Here is a 23284-nt window from a genome sequence, read left to right on the forward strand (position 1 = left end):
GGCCTGGAATGGCTTTAGTACACAAATAAGCTCTAGTGTAGTTTTTAAATTAGTAAAAATATAATGATAAAACTGGAATTTAAGAGGACAAATTGGAGCAAATATTTGTTTATAGGAGGGACTTGGAATAATTTTCTAAGGGAGATGTTTGATAAATTTCCATTTTTGAAAGCATTTAAGAAAAGAGACTAGGTAAACAACTGATTAATTGATTGATCGACTGATCGATCTTCCATAATATGAAGTTCTAATGTAACTGAATTACTGTTTAGAATTATGAGGAAGTATTCTTATATTGCAAAAGTGCACTTTTTAGTCGTTTGCATCAACAACAATTTAATACACAAAAGTTACGTGTCAGTAAGCAATTCTTCATGATGCAGATTGAAATAGGATATGAAATTCAGAAGATGATTAGGGCATAGGCAGGCTTGCTGATACAGCTAAATGGATTGACTATAGAGATCTAATAGTATGGAACCAAGCAGCATAAAGAACAAAGAGGCATTGATTAGCATGATTTTCTTGGTTTGCCACAAGGATGATGGTAATAATTTCAAGTCCACCAGTGTCATCGGTGATAAACATCAATAATCATCTGACTATGCAATGAAAAGATATGTAACAAAATAGTGTAACAGGAATTCTCCCATAAAAGAAAGAATGTGAACAACTGCTTTAGCCAGTAAGGGCATAAAACAGGCTGTATATATATGTTATTTCCTTTACGTCGCACTAACACAGATAGGTCTTATGGCGATGATGGGACAGGAAAGGCCTAGGAATGGGAAGGAAGCAGCCATGGCCTTAATTAAGGTACAGCCCCAGCATTTGCCTGGTGTGAAAATGGGAAACCATGGAAAACCATCTTCAGGGCTGCTGACAGTGGGGTTCGAATCCACTATCTCCCGGATGCAAGCTCACAGCTGCGCGCCTCTTAACTATATGGCCAACTCGCCCGGTGAAACAGGCTGTTGGGGCTTTAATGGAGATAGTCTGATTTGAATGGATGTGTCCCAGGGTTGAAAGATCAGCTAGTTTGCCAAAGTATTTATTTATTTATTTATTTATTTGTGTCTTTATTAAGTGGCAAAGTTAGGGCTCTTGGCCCTCTCTTACACTTAACCAGATATTCAAGAAGCAACTGTGACAGGTTCAATCCCATAAGCTGTTTCTTCGTTTTGGTGGGACAATATCAGAAAGCTTAAGTAGACTGTCCTGTCCCTTTCACTTTTCAGTGGTGTTTTGGTTTTGTTTCTTTTTTCCAACTAAACATTATGTCAGCTAATGCAATCTTTGGATTGAGTACAATTAAATTATTACCTAAGTGAAGAAGTGATTGTGACAGAGGCTTGCAAGAATCCTGTGTCATGGTGGAGAAAAACAGAGAATTTACAAGTGGGGCCCAGTCTAACCCTCATGGCTCATAATTTAAGACCACATGTCATCTGAACACATAATTCTTATGAGGCTATGCAATTTGTTAGGCTAATTTGTCATCTGCCTTTGCTGGCAAAACCTAGTGTTTACTGTGTACATGTGTACTAGTCTTTGCTACTTTTTTTGCTGTTTGCTTTACGTCGCATCGACACAGATAGGTCTTATGGCGACGATGAGATAGGAAAGGCCTAGGAATTGGAAGGAAGCGGCCGTGGCTTTAATTAAGGTACAGCCCCAGCATTTGTCTGGCGTGAAAATGGGAAACCACGGAAAACCATCTTCAGGGCTGCCGACAGTGGGGCTCGAACCCACTATCTCCTGATTACTGGATACTGGCCGCAATTAAGCGACTGCAGCTATCAAGCTCAGTAAAGTCTTGGCTACTGAGTGAGTGTTTCGAGACAGTGTGTCGACTCACTTGCTGTGGTGAATGCTTCAAATCACCATTACTTCTGTGAATCAACACACAAGTCATTTGACAAATGAATACATTGAACTGCTGTTGACTCTACTATGCTGACACAGAATTGTTGTGAGTATAGAGGAAAGTTGGACTCAATGAAACGTTCAGAAATGCCAGCAGCGCAACACACAGTAGTTTCATATTCCTCGCAGTGGCAGCACATGAAAGTGTTAGCAGACTAGTTTGTAGAAACATGGATAAAAACAATGTATGTGTATTAAAGCTCAACCGTTTGAGCCGCTCAGCCTGGCGTTCAACATTTTACAAACCAAAATTAATGACATACGATATTCTGTTGCCAAGGTAGATGAATTCAAGATATTTCTGAATTACAAACGTGATAAATGTTATTTGTTTTGGTAGAAGGTTTTATTATCTACTCGATCACAGTTATGATTTGCCAAGTAAGAAAATGCGCTCTCATAGTATACTATCTACAGTGTATGATGAGACCTTAAGTCAAGTCTGAAATGAAACTGCAACCAATGCTTTTTACACCTCCTTAACAACTGACAGATGGACCACCAATAAAGCACAAAAGCTTCTTTGCTATAACTGCACATTTCTTTCACTGATTTCATTGATGCCAACTATCTTAAGTCATGTTTGCTATCTTGTTTCAAATTTAGAGGCCAGCATACAGCTGAAAATACTGCCCATGAATTAAGGAACATTGCAAAGGACTGGCATACAGCATAAAATCGTAGCTTGTACCACAGACAACGCAACTAATATGGTGAAGACCGTTCAGCGAAGTAACTGGGGGCATGTACCTTGTTTTGCACACAGCTTAAATCTAGTTGTACAAAACAGCCTGACTTTAATTGTAGAAACATGGATGAAAGTAAGATCAATAGTGGAGCATTTCAAACATAGTCCACAAGCCTTAGAAAAACTGCATAACTTACATGGGCAGTGGGTTCACTGTCTTAACGCTAAGCAAGAGTGTCCAACTTGCTGGAATTCAACGTTTAAAATGTTTCACAGACTCATGTCAATGAAAAAGCCTCTTTAGAATGCCATGGCCACACTAAATCTTGAGACAGTTCAAAAACTATTGAATGAAGACTGGCAACTCATTGAGAAGTGTACTGAAGCCCTAGCAAGTTTTCAGGAAGACCCCAGGGTTTATCTAACCTTATGTTGCTGATTCACTGTCTACACCTGAAAGATACCAACAAAACTGTTGAGGCACTAACAGCTACACAGCATTAACTTACAATGAAGTATGAGGACTTGGCACTTGTATGGGAAGCAACACTATTAGAAGCCAGATTTAAGTACCATGGGTTTTCTAAAAACAATAGCGCTTGAGACAAATGAAGAAAGCCATTATAAACAAGTGTCTATTGGAAAGGGGACAGGAGCAAATCAACAACATCCAAACTACTCCGGAGACAGCCGTTCAACCTTCTCAAGTTCCACTTGGCAAGATTTTGATATGGCCATGGGCGACCTTCTTCAACCAGAAGTTAGGAACCCTCGAGCAGCAAGTAATGTTGATGTGGATTAGTTCTTGAATATGCCACTTTGCTGAGAACCAGAAATCTGTTATTGTGGTGGAAGCATCATAGCAAGATTTTCCCTGAACTTCCTAAGAAAATGAAACTACACCTTTGCATCATGGTCACTTCAGTGCCGTGTGAATGCATTTTTTTCTAAACAAGGGCAAACTCTCAACAGAAAGACATGCTTAACTATCAAGCAAAAAAAGTGTCAAAAATAATATTTCTCAACTTTAATTTTAAAAACTGGTGATTAATTACGGTGGTGTATTACAATGAAGAATGTGTTTCTTGTTCACTTTGCTGCAAGAGATAATTAACTCTAAACACAGTATGCAAAAATTAATGTAAAACAATACTGTATATTACATTAGACCTACTTATTTCACAGTTGTTAGTTTTATAAAAATTTAGTCTATACTTTCATGTGATGAAGATTATACACGCAAATTAAAATTTTGCAATCAATAATAGCAATCTACTATAATAAAACAATAATAATGATACATATAATAATTCAACCTTACTGTCATTGTTTTACTATGTTTATGGATTATTTTAGTATTGTCACATGCTTGTATACCAATTTGAGTTTCACTTAAAAGTAGCGAATGGCAAACGATACCCGTGTTCGAGGGGGGATTGAGCCGACCCGATACCCGCTGAGGTTTGAGCAGTCACGTGACTACTCTGGTTACAGCACAAACGAGCAGATAAGCAAACAGCATATGAAGTGAAGCACTGCTCATGCAAGCAGGTATGTGTATGATATTGATAACAAAGGTACGTGCTGCAATATATTACTACATTCAGTCATTGACGTATATCCTGCGGGGAATAAAGGGTGTACATAAAATTGGAAGATTAGATTATGATAATATGCTATGAAAAAGACAAGGCATGTATCCCTAAGATTCGTGTATTAATGGAAGTGTTTCCTCCCAAAGCAGAACTTGCTTGTAACAACCGCACGTTTGACACATTATCATATCTGCCAACTTTACAAAATAAAAAATCAGGAGGTTTTGATATGAAAATAAGAAAAAATTCAGGAGAAATCAGGAGATATGATTGATCAAAACTGTTTATTCTACATGTCTTGAACAATACAGGAGAATATATAACATTTATTGTCTCAAAACCTGACTGCACGAGGCTACAAGGCTAAAAATTAGACATCTCTACTCTCTCACAGGAAGTATGTGAGCGAGATGATCGGTCTCTGATAAGCCTTCCGAAAATAGTATGAATTCATGCTCCACACATGTGAATCAGTCATGCACTTAGATGCTATTACTTAGCAAATGCATAGATTAATATATTGCATCACACGCCCGCGTGATTATGCGAAGCGCAATGCTATTTTTATCAAGTAATAAATTAACATTCGAAAATTGTCTCAAAATGGCTCCTAAAAACTCTAGAAAATTCATTAGTCGCTATCTTTGAAATTCTGTCACTAAATTACTAGAAAAACCTACAAATCTAGCAACTAGTCTCTAGAATCGACTAGACTGATGTGAACGAACACAAACATAGTATGCAAGAGTAAGAGATTGACAATCTATACACGCGTCGCGATAAACAGGTTTCAATAAACATTGATATTTCATTTGAAAGCAGGCAATGAGCGAAGGACTTCCAGCAAATGGCGTACAAGTTGAAATGACGGGATTTGAAAATAAATGTTAAGTTCACCAAAAAATAAGCTAAAATTGGGAGAAATAATAAAATAATTGGGAGTCGGGAAAAACTGTTGAAAATCGGGAGTCTCCCGCCTAAGTTGTGAAAGTTGGCAGGTATGTGTTATGAATATGGTAATATTATTCTTATCTTGTCATGCTTCGAGTGTTTAAGACAGCTGTGTAGCACAGCAGGAGAGGTGCTCCTCCTGTCCTCAATGTTGGCGGTTTGAATCCCCTCTTTGCGTAAGGATTACACTTCTTGCTCGTATAAAACAACTTGATTAAGAAATGAGTAATATCTAATAAATTGTGTACACAAAATAAATGTGTAAATATTATTATATAGCAATGTTAACTATCTGATTGTGTGAAATATATCAAAATCAAAAGTTTTTTTTCTGTGACTCTGGATTTCACGCAATATCTTTACTAAATTTTAGGTCAATGGTCCAGTAGTTTTTGAGCCTATAAGGAACAAACAAAACTGACACCATTTCATTTTTAGTAATAGTATAGATGAAATGAAATGGCGTATGGCTTTTAGTGCCGGGAATGTCCAAGGACAAGTCTGGCTTGCCAGGTGCAGGTCTTTTGAATTGATGCCCATAGGCAACCTGTGCGTCGTGATGAGGATAAAATTATGACGACACACACACACACCCAGCCCCTGTGCCAGCGGAGTTAACCAATTATGGTTAAAATTCCTGACCCTGCCGGGAATCGAACCCGGGACCCCTGTGATCAAAGGCCAGCATGCTAACCATTTAGCCATGGAGCCAGACATAGTACAGATGACCTGCATGAACTGATCATAAATATGTTAACAACTGAAGACAAAATATAAAAATTTTAATCTTGAAACCAATTCAAATATGTCACTATTTTGACAAATGTAATGTTAAGACAATATACTTTATTTTTCATTTTCTGTATTTATACGGCCCAAGCAACCCATTTTAGCAGATAACTCACTTTATTCTGAGGAGGCGTTTATAACGAATCGTTGCACAAACACAAATTCTGAATGTCTCCAAAATATAGATACGGGTCAAAGTGATATTATGTACAAAATACACGGAAGTAACAGTAAACAGAGGACAAACCTGTAATGTCCAGCATAATACTCTTACACATCCTTTTCAAATTCTCCGGGTGCTAGTAAGAACAAGCTGCTAGGTTGCGGCGGTGCATAAAATCTTGAGCAAAGCTCGAACTTGTTCGATTTCTGACATCATCTGTTCGAGCAGCTCAAGCACATCACTAATTAAAAGATTTTTCAGTTTGAAATAATGCCTTTTATATTTAACATTCGATTACAAACAGATTTTAAGTACAAAATATTGAAACCCCTACTGTGACAGTGTCAGCAGTGCCATCCGAAGAGCCATGAAACAGCAGTCAACAAAACATTTGAAAATCGGGAGTCTCCCGCCTAAATCGTGAAATATGGCAGGTGTGTGTGAGTTAACACACTGTTTGGAAACATTTCACTGAACTGATCCAAATGTTTCAAAAGCACTCACTGAATTATACAGTGTACTATTTCTGGTATGGTCTAGAACAAATCTCTTACTTTCATTCACCTGTCTCATCCTTGGCTTTGATTTTGATGATGATAATAATAATAATAATAATAATAATAATAATAATAATAATAATAATAATAATAATAATGTTATCAGCTTTACGTCCCACTAACTACTTTTACAGTTTTTGTAGGCACTGAAGAGCTGGAATTTGGTCCCGCAGAAGTTCTTTTACATGCCAGTAAATCTACTGACACGATGTTGATGTATTTGAATACCTTCAAATGCTAGTATGCCATTCCGGATGCAGCCAGTCCGTTATGAATGGTGTGAAAATGTCGTTTACAGGGTCAGCTGGTGCATGCATTTCAGTGGGCTTGGCAGACTGAAAGGTAATAGCAACTTCTGGCTCAGTGAGGAACACAACAAAAAGGTACCTCATGCCTCATTTCCCTATTATGCCATTTCAGTGATGCCTAGGCCATCTACGACAGCTGATGGCAGATCAAATCAGCCTTTGGGCTGAATACTCGACATAAGAGACAAATATGCCACTGTTATCAGTGCAAACACTGCCAACAATTTCTAGAAGTTGGATATAAGCCCAAAGACAAGGCTGAAGCACTTCAATTCTAAGTTTTGTCAGTCAATTGCCAAACAAAAGTATTAGGTTTTTTTTTCTTCTTAACCTTCCTTCATTTCTTAATGTGAATGAGTAAACAGCAACCTTTAGAGTATTGTATCTGACAAAATAATTATGTGATCACAGAATCCTAAACCAAGTCTGACAATACCTTCACATACAGTATTAATGCTAAGCTCATCTGCGTCTGTCCTATTTGAGCTTTCTTGAATAAATAGTTTATTTCTGACACTACAGTTTCCCCAAGGACTGCCCAGCCATTCATTGGTTATTACCTTTTTAAGGGGTCCACCTCTGTAGCATAATGGTTAGTACTACTAGCTGCCATCCTCAGAGGCCTGGGATTGATTCCAGGTGCTGCCAGAGATTGAAGACTGGCAGGAGGATGGTTTAAAAGGTAAATGCAGGTCACCTTGATTGGGGGTGTACGTCAAAAGAGCTGCACCATCTCAACTAATATGAGGACACAAGTTTAACTTACCTTTTCAAGGGAACATGCATCAGCCACAGTGCTTGATAATAAGCTCCTAGATGTTAATTTGATTAACTATGAGGCATTAACAAGAAGATAACTAGTGAAAGCATCTTACAAGCTGAAACAGCTTGGTTAAGAGAAAGGTTAAAAGGGCTACATCAAGGTTAGCATCATTAGCAGTAAACTATTGATTCTATCTAGTGAACCAGTGAAGTTTCTTTGTTTCTTTGTTATAAACCATACAGTACAGCATTTATAATGGAAAAAATGCTTTTTTTCCTTTCCTTTCTTCAGCATTCTCAAGTTCTTAATTAGGCAGAGTAAACAGCAATCCTTAAGAGACTTACACATTACAAATCACCTGAAGATTAATTCAAATATATTTATCAATAGGGAATTAAAAACATTCCAGTGGTTGGCACATCTGACTGATGTCCAGGTGATTTCTAGTTTGATTCTTGATGATGTTCCTGGCATCTATATCCTGAAGAAGCTTCAACAAGTTGGTTTTATGCATCAACATTAAAGGCAAGGAGATCTATCACTGACCATGCATCACCCATGCTGCCCCAAGAAAGTCACCGATCAATCAGTATGTAAAGGATCCATGAGGACCGTAGTACCATTCTTTGTATTAAAATGCTCAAAATGATTAGATTTTTGTGGATTATAATACTGTAGTATGTTTTTTTCTCTACCAGCTGATATTGATTTCAAAAGTGATTGGAACCGAAACAAACTGTACAATAATATTAAAAGCAATCAATATCAGCCTTCTGAAAAGGGATCTGTTGTCGTTGTGGGGAAACAACATTGGCCTGACAAGATGGCCTTTTCTAAATCTTGCTGCTGTGTATGCATTGCTACACAAAATAGCCTCACCTGAATTGTGATGGCATTTTAGGGAACTTGAAAGAGTTTTGTATGAAGAGGAAGGTTTTCTGATTAAAATAATGCCTGCCACGACAAGATGTCCCTTTTCGTTTGAGAGTTATATGCTGATGGGCATTACCAAATTGCAATTCTCTTTCTCCCATTCAGCATTTTCCTTTATATCTAATTATTAAATTATCATTAATAATATTGTACATGATGAAGAATTACAGAAAATGTATTTAAGAAGCATCACAAGACTATGGCTGTTGTGAATTGTGCAGCGGTTGGCAGCTCTAAAACAACAGTTGACTGTTGACATGACGTTACTCTCAATTAATGTTGATCAACAACAAAAACGTGTTTACTTGTTGCACAGTTTGAAGTTTAAAATGAGCGAATATGAATGAAGTTGTGAAACTACTAAATAATACTGGCATTGATGGCAATATCAGTGATGAAGACTATCAGGGTTTTGAAGATTATTTTACTGAAAGAAGACTAAGTAGTGATGAATCAAGTTATGATGAACTGGAACCTCGTAGAGAAGAAGAGGCAGTTAACCTCTTCAATAATTCTTTATTACGAGACCTTCCGAAGTTTGTTGATGCTGCAGGTAGCTACGAAAATATTAATTAAAATGTTATTGTTAAAATAGAACAATGTGGTAATAATCAGAAAGTAATAGATGAGAATGATGGCAGGGAAGACCTAGTCACAACTGATGACTGCATAGATTTAGTTGGCATTTTTGATCCTGAAAGAGATCATAATTTAGTTTCAAAGTTTTTAGAAACAGGTTATGGATGTACGGAAAAAGTGATAACTTTACAGTTGGTGAATATGTACAAATGCGCTGTGAATGTGCTGAGATTGGTCATTATGGAAACAATATTAACACATTAGATCAAGTAATTTTAGTCCAACTTCAGTTTTTAACATTAGATTATACTTTGACATCTCGTAATCAAGTAAAATCTAAGAGGATACAACCATATATCAGTTATTTTATAAAAAGCAGGAAAGTTTCTAAAAACATATTTGCCCATCATATTAAATCTAAGAGATTAAAATGCCCAACATAAACATATATTGATACAGGTTTGATTGCCAAAAAAACACAGTAATGCAGGAAGAGTTCCTATGAATGTGACTTGCTTTTCTGATACAGAGTCCGTTGTAAGATTTTTGCACAATTACGCAGAATAACATACTATAACCTTGCCAGGCAGAAGTAGCACTGTGTATAATGCGAATTTAAAACTGCTGTGTTTCTATTATTAGGAAGCAAGTCTGCCCAGAAATAACTTTTATGACTAAGATTGTCAGATACTTTCAAAATACAGAAATAATTGATATGGGCAATATGGATCGAGGATATTTCACAAATCATGGCATGCATCTTAACAGAAGAGGGAAAAAGCAGCTATGTAATTTAAGGAAATAAATAAGAGAGACCCTAGGAACAACTATCATGGATAATGCCATACCATTGCTGTATGATAAAGATGAAGAAGCTGCAGAACATTTGCACGTAATGAAAGTAAGAAGAGCTGAGGAAGTAGTTGAGGTGAGTGCTACCACTAAAGAATGATGCCCCGGAGAAGAAAATCAACGGAAAGGGATTAATGTGATTCTACCTCAATCATCAGAGACAGCAATACGAGAAAGCACCGAGTATTCAGGAAAAACTCGTGAGGAAACCACTGAGCTCATCAGTAGGAGTCACTTGGATGAACGAGGAGAGGAGTTACTGGAGAAGCTGAATGTTGGAGCACTATCAGGACGAACTGAAGGAGGGCAAGCTAAAAAACCAGAAATAAGAATGTCAAGTAGGACAAGGAAACTACCTGTATTACTAGAGCAGGAATTTTTAAGGTAAAAGGTAACAATAGTAATTATCTAAAGGGAGAGCTAAATTTGTTCCACCAGAATGTTCAATCTTTAAGAAATAAAATTCTAAGTATGTAGGTTCTGCAGGCAGATAATCTACAAGGGTATGATGATTTATGTTTAACTGAGCACTGGTTGGTAGAAGATGAGATTTCAAACTTTATATTAAAAAGTAATGCTCTTGCAAGTAAGTTTTGTAGAAGGAAAATGAGGTGTGGAAGTTCATGTATATATGTAAATAATAATCTCAAACGTAAGCAGTTGGATAAATTTGAGTATCTGAATGTAGATGAGCATTTTGAGGCTAGCTTTGTTGAACTAGTGGATTTTAAGTTAATACTTATATGCATGTATAGAAATACTTCTAGTAATGTTGAAACATTTTATAATAATACTGAAATTATTTTAGATGACCTACAGAATAAGAACAAGAATGTAATAATCATCAATGACTTCAATGTAGATTTAAAAAAAAGAATAATGCTGGGCAAAATAAACAAAGGTTAGAAAAATCCAAAAACCAGTGTGATCAGAAGGAATAGAAGTTGACTAAGGGAGGTCAGACAAGAAATATGAAAACAAGGAGCCACACATACGTAAGTGGAAGCAATGCCACATTCAGCAAGTACAGTATATTTAAAATACTTGAAATATGTGTATGCACTCAAATCATGATAACACTTAAAATATGGGTAATATGTTGAAGATCCATAGGTAGATCACACACTCAGTTACGAGGTACACCATTGCACTGAGGAAATTATGTGAAGTCATAAACTTTGAATGAAAGAAGCTTATTTCAGTCACATATTACAAAATTATTAAAACAGCCGATCATACCGAGTGGAGTGGTCGCACGTGTTAACGTGTCACAGCTATGGAGCCAGGCTCTGCATTCGGGAAATGTGTAGGTTCGATCTCCACCGTCGGGTATCCTGAGAATGGTTTTCTGTGGTTTCGTATTTTCATTTCTAGGCAAATGCCAGGACAGCTGCTATTCATAGGTCACAGACGATTCCTTGCACTTCCTGATCCAATTTCATTCACCACCATTCATTTTATCTTCAATAGCTCCTCAACTGAGTTTGGTATCAGGAAGGGCATCCAGCCGTAAAAACATGCCATATAAATTCATATCACCTCATCCCCAACCCCAAATCAAGAAAGAGGACTAATATAAATACATGCAAAATCTGATCATAGAAGGCAAAATGGATGGGAAATTTAGACATGGGCAAAAAAGATTATCCCGGGTGTGGAATGTCTAACAATGGTTCAAAACTTACAACACGACTTGCAGAAATAGGGATAACTACTCCATGATAATCACTAACTTTCTGTGAGGAGAAGGTACCAGAAGAAGGTGAATATGCTTAAGTATTAAATAAATTTGGAAATATTTTGAAATAATCAGCGACCAGATAAGGGAGCAAGCATGAAGTTTAAAGTGGCTTAAGTTTCATCTATAACTTGAATGTCACTTTCCATTTCAAAAGTTTTCCTGTATTAGCTGCAAATATAACAGTCACTGAATTACAATAATCATAAAACATTAAAGCCATTTTCTTATACAGTGCTGATGGCCATGATACAGTTTATCAAATCAGAATATAGTCTACCTCAGCACAGTATGTCCAACTCACATAGTCTAAAACAGACTTTTGGAACTTACATCGTATCTTCTTCATCATCATCATCATCATCATCATCATCATCATCATCATCATCATCATCACCATCATCATCATCATCATCATTCTTTGCTCCTGCAAGCCAGGTGCGGTTACATCCTATATTCAATGGACCTAATTAAAAATTTAAGTTTAAGAATATGCTAAAATCATGAGTTAAGACATATTGTGCTAATACAATATGCTAAAATCATGAGTTAAGACATATTGTGCTAATACAAACTGGATTTTAATTCAATAAATTGTGTCACTGAATTATCACATCATCTTTGCATAACTTTTGTCTTCGAGGCATGCACAAGCCTTCATGGTCAAATATTGTTGCAAGTATGGCACGTATTGGGCAAAAGAAAAACTTAAATTGTTATTATGTATTCAGTATAAATCAAAATAATTGTGAAATATGGGAAGAACAGGGGAAACTGCACTGCTTCTCAAATGCATGTTGTTCCATAAGAAAACGGGCATAAAAAAATGTATACGTCCCATTACTGAGCTTTAAAATATTTCATTTACAGTGTCTCATATAATATTATGCAAACTATTTACTTTAATTCTTTATGAAATACTAGGATTGCTTTGTGGAAAACATCAAATGGCTTTAGAAAAGAAGAGAGGATAAAGGAAATAATCAACAATGTAGATAATGGAATATTATCTCCTGATTCAATTTACTATGTTTATAGCACACCAATTAATAAGAGCATACAAAGCACAAGAACTGTACTGTATGCTATGCAACCATCGTGGTCTTAACAGATGAGTACGCAGAGAAATATGATGCAACACCTGAGCTAGTGCTACACCCTATTTCACTGAATTAGAAAAACCATATACTCACATATAATAAAACTAATTCCTCTGAATCAGTCATTTGAAGAGAATAAACAAATACAGACTTCTTCATAAATCTACAGCACAGGATGTATGGCTTGCCACTGGAACCTATTGGAATAAGAGAAGAATATAATATGAAATATTAAACATCTTCGAATACATTTTAAACCGTCCCCAAATCAAGTTCTACAGGACTATTGATCATAGGCAGAAGAGGACCTCTAATTTTATAATAATAATAATAATAATAATACAATAAAATACCTCTGGAAGAGGCACAGCCCTACTGTATTACGATCTATAACAAAAGTAATTGCAAATAAGCTGACTCGGAAAATCCTAGGGCAATCTCTGCAAGAGACGTATAGTTCTTTGGAAACTTGGACACTGTCTCAGTGAGCTATATGGTTATGTCAACCGGATCTACAATACTGCTCAAAAGTTTTTGAACATCTCTCATTCTCAGGATTTACTGGAAAAGTGGAGTTAAAGTTTAGTATTTACTCACAGAGAGTTACTTAATGGAACTGAAGATTACTTTCTTCAACATAACCTCCCACTGCTTTGATCCCAAATTTGAACACTCAAGGCAACCTTTCTATTAAGTATGTCAAAATTTCTTCGGAAATGTCCCTCCATTCCTTCTGCAAATGGCTCCACAGTGCACTTACTTAGTCAAGGGTGTCTTCCTCATCACTCTATCCACCAATCGGGCTGCAGTTTGAGCTCTGAGGGCACAGTACCATGGTTTTCAGTACTTTTCTTTTTTTGCTAGTTGCTTTACGTCGCACCGACACAGATAGGCCTTATGGCGACAATGGGATAAGAAAGGCCTAGGAGTTGAAAGGAAGTGGCCGTGGCCTTAATTAAGGTACAGGCCCAGCATTTGCCTGATGTGAAAATGGGAAACCATGGAAAACCATCTTCAGGGCTGCCGGCAGTGGGATTCAAACCCACCATCTCCCCGATGCAAGCTCACAGCCACGCGCCTTTAACCACATGGCCAACTCGCCCGGTTTTTAGTACTTTAATATTGCTTCTAATCTTTCAACACACTTCCTGCATAGTGAAGATGAATGTTTAAGATCATTATCTTGCTGCTGTATGAAACCCTTGCCAATTAAACATATCCCAGATGATTTCACACGGCATTGGAGAATGTTTTTTATTTTCTAAATCTTATTCCACTTGGAAGCTGCCTAAAGACAAAGAATACACTAAAACAATTTCATTCAAAAATAAAAAAATAACAGTAAATTATAGGTATCAGTCTAGTGAATACAAATGGTGTCCGAGTATCAGAAGAGAAACTCTGAGTGCTTTCAGTCCCCAGTCGAACTCCTTGGTACTGATGCTGAAGGTCAGCTCTATTGTCTTCTTAGGGACTGTCCCTCTCGCACCGATCATAAGACCCCTCACTTCTACGTCTTCCAGCTTGCATTTATCCATATAATATGGCACTGTAGGCAGGTAGATAGACTTCTTTTCTCTGTCTACTTCATCTGGTTGGTCGGAGTGTGTTTCGTATCTTACTGCAAGGTCTAACATACATAATTTTTTCCCTTTAATGGCAATCATATCTCGTGTTGCCATTTACTCCGATGCACTTGAAATACTTTCTCACGGAGCATCTGTGCTAAGGACAACCTGATGATGTGATGTCTGGTGTTTCAAAGAGCTTCACTATTCTTAATTCATAACTCCCTCATTTTTTTATATTACCTGTCAAGCTGTAGTGGATATACAGTGAGGTGTCATTCACTCTTCTTTTACACATTAAACAATCATGTAGGGTTTTATATCAAACACCTGAACTTTCTTTTCATCCATAAATAACACATTTTTTAAACTGATTAACAGTACAATTTTTGTATTGTTTGGCCCAATATATTTTCCTCTTGCTGGCAACTCTTTGCTGCACTGCATTCTTTGGAATTTGCATCCTGAAATCTCTTTGCTGGTGTAGGAACACTTACAGCTTCATTCCCCACTGTCAGCATGGGTGCTGTTTTGAAGTGGCTATGTTTACTACTCATTACAAAGCCACCTTACCCACATTCTTGCTTTCCTATTTCCAGCATACTATGACCTGCTGTGAGTAAGCTAACTATTGCAACACTCACTCTGTTGAAAATTTCCCCTCTTTTGTCTGTTTTAAAACTTACACTTAACACAAAACAATGTCTACCTTAAGTTTGCTTGTAAAGCACTAAACTGCTTTTAACTGCCAATACCTACATCATCAGCTTATGCATGCGACATCAGATGAATTACAGACACATTCTGTGTTCCAAAACAACGTAGGGCAAGTGTTCCCATAAGAGTAATTAATGCTTCACCTTATATCTTTCATCAAATAAATGTAGAATTATGAAATGAATTAAGTGTTTCTATGGATTTCTACCTTCTTCTTCTCTTCCTCTCGGTGCCTATCAGTTTTGGATGTTGGTGATCATGATGACTATTTTTGTCTTGTTTGTGGCAGCGCGGAACAGTTCAGCTGATAACATATTGCACCAGCCTCTAAGATTGTCAAGCCAAGATATTAGTCTTCTTCCAGGACCTCTTTTGCTGTTGATTTTCCCCTGAAGTATTTTCTGATGTAGGACGTATCTATCTGTATTGCGCATGATATGTCCCAGATACTTCAACTTTCAGCATTTTACTATCTTGGTCAACTTATCTCCACGTTTGTCATTCACTGAGTCCACAAAATTCTCAGGATCCGCCTATAAAGCCATGTTTCAAAGGCCCCCAGCTTCTTCTCTGTGTTTTTATTTAAGGTCCATGTCTCCACACCATGAAAAAGAACAGAAAATACATAGCAGTGCAAAAGTCTGATTTTAGTTCCTAAAGTTAGATTGTAGCTTTTAAACACATTACTCACTTTCTGGAACACACTCCTTGCTTTTCCAATGTGTACCTTGACTTCTTGTGAGTTATTCCAGTCTTCATTTATTATGGTTCCATGGTATGAATATTGTTTTACCCTTTCTATACTCTTTTGATTTATAACCAAGTTTAATCCGGCAATATTTTCCTTACTTATAACCATGAGTTTTGTCTTTGCAGTGTTTACTTCAAGCCCATATTGGTGGCTGACTCTTACAATTCTATCCATTAGTAATTGTAGCGCTTGATAGTATCAGCAAATACAATCGTGTCATCAGCATACCGGATGTTGTTTAATCTCACTCCATTTATCAAAATTTCTTCTTCTATCTCTTCCAAGGCTTCTCTAAATATGTATTCTGAATACAAATTAAATAGTATAGGTGATAAGATACATCCCTGCTTCACTCCTTTGAGGATTTTGACTGCTTCGGTGTGTTCTCCTTCACCACGCAACACCAGTACAGCGCCTTGATGATTTGCAGATCTCTTTCCTCCATTCCAATATTTCTCAAAATCTCCATCAACTTTTCTTGTTTTATATGGTCAAAGGCCTTCTGGTAGTCTATTAAACAAGCAAATACATTCTTATTTATATCTCTACATCTCTGAAACAGTACCTGCACACTGAATAAGGCTTCTCTCGTACCCACTGCTTTAACAAACCCAAACTAATTAGGGGCTATCTGATCTTCACACAGTCTTCTTCTGTGTATCACCCTCAAGAACACTTTAAAGAGATGACTCATCAAGCTTACTGTGTGGTAATCTCCACATTGGCTTTTTTGGCACGGTGAACTCTGATATGAGCCATTCCGGTGGAATATTTCCGGATACATAAATTTGGTTAAAAATTTTAGTCAACCATTTTACATGATTTTCTACTTTAAATAATCTTAAATTGGTGTTCAAAAACGTTTGAGTGGTAGTGTATACCCAAGTGAAGTGGAGCAATTTTCAGTTTTATAAACTAATAAATACTTTAGAAGTGAGTCTGCTACACAATTTAAGAAGAGGGGTAAAAATGAGAAAATATACATTCAAACAGTTAACCTCTTTGAGGGACAAAATTTAAAAAATTAAATTTAAATGTTAAAAATTTAAATTTTTCTTTAAAACAAATTGACATTAAATATAACTCGTATACACCAAATCTTTCAAATCTGATACATTTCATAATAATAAAGGGTATAAAATGAAATGGCCACATATGGGTACAGTGAGCATTTGCAGACCATCAGCACAGGTCCAAGATCATTTGCCCTCTGGATACAAAGCAAAGAATCCAACCAATCTGGAGGCAATGTAAACTTTACATATGCACTTATAACAATGACATAACACTAGACAAATTTTTTTGCACTGAGATGACACCTGGACACTGTATATCACACCCAAAAAGGAGGTTGTGCCATGTCATGATAAAATCTCATTGTCACAGCGCAACATGACAAATTGTTACAAAGTTCTCACTATTTATAAAAGTATGAAATACATTTACACACAGGGTCTCAATTGCAAAATGTTGTAAGGTTTCACTGCTTCATTGGCCAGAAAGTCTGTAGCGCTGGTCATAAATGTGCCAACACATCTAATGAGGGGAACCCACCAAGTGTAACAATCAGATTTCCGAGAAACTTTGCTCGGTGACAAAGGGGTCAAAACAAGCGAACACATGTTTCGGCTTATCCGTAGACACTCTAACGTTTCCAAGAAAATGATGGTTGAAGTTTCCAACATGCTTTTAGTGTGTATCAAGTTCATTTGATGCGGTGGCATAACGGCTATCACCGCGGCTTCACACTTTTAAACCCCATGTTCAAATCCCAATTAATTACTTTTTTTGAAAATTTTATTTATCTACTTATGTCTACTGACAACTAGGCCCTACTATATAAATATTTCTTATCAAGTTGGTGGATACAAGGAAGTTATGTTGATTGTAAAATGACGACTGTGTTTCACAAAATTGTTCTAAATTTATTATGTATAAGCCTATATATGTGTGTTTTTCAGGGATTACAATGTTTTGTAAGTTCATTGTTATATCGCCAGGGAGATACGGTGCATTCCCTTGGATGATAGAAACATTCGAAACATAGAAATTTTGCACACCACAAGCATCGCGCAGAGGCAGGTTTGCTACAGTTATATTTCTGGGTGTGAATATCACTAGGGAAAAGAACGTCATTAATATTACTGAAGATTTCACGTGCTGGCAATAAGTTTGTGACAAACCTCGCATAACGGATCATTTTTCCAAAAACAGTTTTAAATAAGTTGTTTCATTCATTTATTGATGTTTTATAATTCATTTACTATATAGAACATAAACAAATACATTGAACAAAACCATTTGTGTAACAATCGTGGATGGACAAAAGTATATACCTGGAAAAAAAATAAATCAGGATTTGAACATGGGGCGCAAAACTGTGAAGCCGCGGCAAAAGCTACTGCGTCAGTTGAACTTGCTACGTGCTAATAGGCACATAAAGCACGTTGGAAACTTTGATTGTAATTTTCTCTGAAACTGTCAAGTGTCTACGGATAAGCCCAAACATGTTCACTTATTTCGGCCCCTCTTTCACTGAGCAATATTTCTGGGAAATCGGGATGTTACACTTGGCGGGTTCCCCTAGTGAGCATAAATCTCCTACTGATCTGAAAGCAGCAGTCTAAGGTTTGCACTGTACAAGTGACCTCAAATTTCTCTACTCATGCAATGCTTGCATGCATTCAGGCCAGACAGGATCCTTACATTTCTTGCACTGGTACTTGTACGCCTTTTGCAACTTTTATCATGGCATCTTGGAGGACTGTTGTGCTCAACTTTCTCTGGATAGTTCTGTTCTCACTTCAACTGAACATCCCATATGCTGACTTTTTTTCACTGGACCCTTGGGAGAAGATGAGGGTCCCCCACGTTTTTTTGCGTGAAGCACTTACTTCTAGAATGGTGTTGGCAATAGACACCTTGAATACTGCAAGTTGTGTTTTGTCATTATTCTCTCTTACAGTATCCAGGCATTTACAATCGATGTATTAACAAAGTAGTAAACAACTCTCAAAACTCTCAAACAACTCTCTTCTAGTGGACGTGCAAGGAGGTGTGGAGTCCGCAATCAGTCGTCGAACAACTTCAGTTGCCTCTATATTCCTCTGACAGACGCATGTCAGCCTTGCAGCATAATTATCAACTACCTGAAGGGAATGGCTTGACAACTTGGTTATACATAATTTTATACTATTTTTGATATGATCAAATTTGATTTCGATAAGGGAGTATTGGATTAATGAGGACACATTTGACGTCATATCGCAACAGTGCTCAACATTTTATCTACACAGACATAATCTCGTGTTTATATGAAGATGACAAGATGGACTTTACTTCCATGCCATTATTTTATCAATTTTTAATACATGATATTGTACATGTCACAGTTTTAGTTTTCTTTAGGTCTTAATGTAATATATGGATTTTAACCTATATACCTGAAGAAGAGAATCAACATATTTCTCGAAACATGTACTATATAAAGTGTGAAATGTAAATACATTTTTAATACATAGTATTGACTAGGCAGATTATCCATCTCTATTTACTGCAACTGTAACATTATCGCTTGATGTCGTGACTGATATAGCCCCACGACCATCCTTCAACAGTGACTTTGAATCCTTCAGTTTACGCTCTGCACCCTGTAATCTGTTCAATCAGATTATTCCGATAGTATACATCTTTCTTTTGAAGTGGCAACACTAGGGGGACGGTTGTAAATAAATTGTCGGGAAAAAGTAATTTTTTTAAAATTTTTTTTTTAGACTGATTACGTTATCACTGATCACACCAAACTGGATTTTGGGCTTCGTATTGTCTCCTGGTTTTGTGACACAACCTTGATACATTTCAAATTTGGACACGAAACCATCAGAATCTCAGAGAACCTACGCTTTAAAGCCCCACATTTTAGATTTAGACTTTATGTATTATTTTGCCCTAGTTCGTCCTTTGAAAGGAATTATCATTTCATCAACAGCCTGAAATTCAGTAGGGGTATATACAATAGAAAAAAGTTTCATTCATCATATCTCAGATCAGCTTAAATTTACAAAGATACCTTGGTTACTTTCTCGAATTGTGTCATTGTTGATGAAATGAGCATACAGAATTATTTTCTCAAATCTCTTTCGTGACATGGCATCAGCAATAAAATTCATCCGCAATGCAGGATTTGATACCAGTAACACCTATACAAAGGGTATTTAATGTATGCCATTATAATATTAATAGGTATAACAACTTTACCTCATCTACAAATGTGCTAAAATTATGATCACCTATCTGAATTCGGTATTGAGTAGCTTCCCTTGCTATAACATCAATAATACTGTATTTACTCTAATATTAGACCCCCCTTGGCTTTTCGAGACAAAGAAAATGAAAGAAAGAAATCTCGCACACAAGACCCCCCCCCCAACGTAATTTGTCAGAGAAGAACAACGATTCCGTTTCAAAGCGGCTACAAGCCTTATGCAGCTCTGATGACATCACACAAATTTGTGAATAGTTTCGTCTGTATGTCCCATGTAATGAAAACATGCGTCAAAGTCGTTCGGTACATCTGTGTTTCGTAGTTAAGGAATGTCTGCCTCTGTAGCGTAGGCCTACTGCAGCTCTGATGACTTCGCACAAATAGGTGAATAGTTTTGTGTTTGACCCGCACATTGCAAGCACACATCAGTCATGTATATGTGTCTGCGTTTTGTAGTTAAGAATGTCCACCAGCGTAATGGTTAGCACAATTAGCTGCCATTCTCGGGAGTCTGAGTTTGATTCCCGGTACCATATGCCAGCGATTTCCGAATGGCAGGAAGGTTGATTTGCGGTAAAAATGGTACATGCAACTCCCTTCCACTGGGGGCCTGTCTAAAAAAGAACACCTCAGGATGAGGAAACAAGTTTACTTTAGTTAAGAAATATTCACGGTTGTTGCTAGGCCTATTAATATAGGCAGGCGAGATTATTAACAAAGCGATCATTTAATATCTCATAACCTGGGCCAATGTAGGGTTTTTGGGAGAGAAGTAGGTTTAAAACGTGATAAAAACAATCCAATCACAATCATTTTACTCACCAACATACCTAACAAATAATAATATAATACTGATTTTTTATGTCCCCATTTACTTTCAATGATTTTTGGAGATGCCAAACAAAACATACTAGGGTATGCGTTAATAAAAAATGGGAGACAAAGAACGTATGAAATTAAACATTATGATAATAAAGTACATTACCACCACACCTGTAAATTCCATAAATGCGGCAAACTTTCCTGTTATTTATTTTTATTCTTTCCGTTGTGGAAGTTTTAGCACTATCTGGGTGATACCATACCTAAGCTAAAGAATACGGTTTCTCTTATCTCATTTAAAACTGTTTAGGTAAATCCTGATGTGATAAATGTAAAGAACAAGCATGAAATATATTTAAAAATAAGGGTCTGGCTTTCAACAGCTGCAGTTATCAAAAGAATGCTTCCAGTCACTATGTATTACATTTGGAAATGCAACCCGTAACATACGCTAGTTATCAGCTGGTGGTTTGGCACACTTTCAAAAACACGGCTTTATTCAGGAGGAGTGGTTTCTGCTACACATACACCGTCTGGGAATATCAGAGACCATTTCCAAAAACCATTTGGGAATAGCTTCACACAGTTTGGACTCTATAGTCGGGAACAAAACTATTTTTAAAAGGTTCAAAAAGACGGGACCTCAAATGCTCTCTGTCTTGATTGCAGTGCATGGCTGATGAGATGGCAGTGAATATGACATCACTTGGAATGACGACACGCCGGTAGCAGGGATGTTAGCAGCGCAATACAATTAAAAAGAAAGCAGTGATCAGATTTACTGTGTGGTAGGCCTACTTGTCAACTGACAGAGACAAATGACTGGCCATTAAGTTATTTTGCATCAATATTGCATAATATGATAACACGATACCCTTATCCCTTTTCTCTACGGGGAGGAGTCTGAAATGAGACGAATCTTCGTAGCAAGCTTTTACGACCGTTTGCCCTTCCTGATGTTGCTTTCATCGGAGGAATTAATGAGATGAAACGAATGACGTGATATGAGCAATTAAAACAGATTTACATATACTTTACTAGCTGATGTACCCGTGCTTTGCAACGGGATTCTCAGAAAGACAGACTTTGTGGTTTTCCTAACTGAAGTCAGCATAGGTCATTACAAAAACGTCAGTAGGAACGTAGTGATTAAAAGCAATTTTATCACATAAAACACTCAATCAAATGAAAAACCGCACATTTTCTCACTTTCAACGAACAGTACAAGGATGTCAATCTAACAGTCCAAAGTTTCAGAGCTGGAAGGACCAGGCCGCAAACAGCAGTGAACACTACTCTGCCATTATTCCGTTATATGCACATTGCTCATTCCAATGAGTGCCTCAGAGTAGGGATTGAATAGCTCGAATACTATGATGAACCAGTGTGTTACGTGCCGGTACCGGTAGTATCAGAAAATTTATGAACCAGAGAAATGGCATGCTAAAGAAAGTTATCTAACTCCCCAGCTACTTCTCGCCAATATTCAGGCAGGCTGTTACACTCTGTACAACCGGGAGAGTTCGCCGTGTGGTTAGGGGCGTGCAGCTGTGAGCTTGCATCCTGGAAATAGTGGATTCGATCCCACTGTCGGCACCCCTGAAGATGGTATTCCGTATTTTCCCATTTTCACACCAGGCAAATGTTGGGGCTGTACCTTAATTAAGGCCAAGGCCGCTTCCTTCACATTCCTAGCCCTTTCCTATCCCATTGTCGCCATCGTTTGGTGCAATGTAAAGGAAATTTTAAAAAATAATCGGTACACAGCAGTAATCCTATCTATCGGAGATGAGTGGCAACAGAAGACACAAAGCACATCACAATAAACAATGGTCAATGTAATGTTATTGTTGATCAATTTTATAAGCTTTCTATATTGTATTATTGGACTTCAGCAAAGCATTTGACTCTGTAGACCACGAGCTGCTCCTATCCAAACTTTATCACCTAGGGTTCTCCTACAGTACTCTGAGATGGTTGGGAGCTTATTTACACGAACGTCAACAACGTGTCATCAATCAAGGTGCATTTTTTTCGTGGCAATATGTAAAAAGAGGTGTCCCACAAGGGTCAACCCTTGCTCCTTTGCTATTTTCTGTCTATATCAACGACCTAGCTAAACAGCTGACACATTGTAAAAGTCACATCTATGCTGACGACGTACAATTGTACCTCCATGCAATCGAGAAAATCAACATCAACATGGATCTAGAGGCCATA

At 37.1% G+C, this 23284-nt stretch overlaps 1 protein-coding gene across 2 annotated transcripts in view; it reads right to left on the minus strand.

Annotated features, from left to right (window-relative positions):
- Window positions 1-12748: 12748 nt before the first annotated feature.
- The window catches only part of LOC136876979 (EH domain-binding protein 1), a 414289-nt gene continuing 403753 nt past the window's right edge, over window positions 12749-23284 (minus strand). Inside the window, exon 25 of one of the 2 annotated variants that reach the window (XM_067150754.2) lies at window positions 12749-13139. The gene's annotated coding sequence lies outside the window, so the exon portion shown is untranslated. The remainder of the gene's footprint in view (window positions 13140-23284) is intronic. The other variant, XM_067150753.2, reaches the window with a different exon arrangement.

The sequence above is a fragment of the Anabrus simplex genome, chromosome 7, assembly GCF_040414725.1.
Source record: "Anabrus simplex isolate iqAnaSimp1 chromosome 7, ASM4041472v1, whole genome shotgun sequence".
NCBI lineage: Eukaryota > Metazoa > Arthropoda > Insecta > Orthoptera > Tettigoniidae > Anabrus > Anabrus simplex.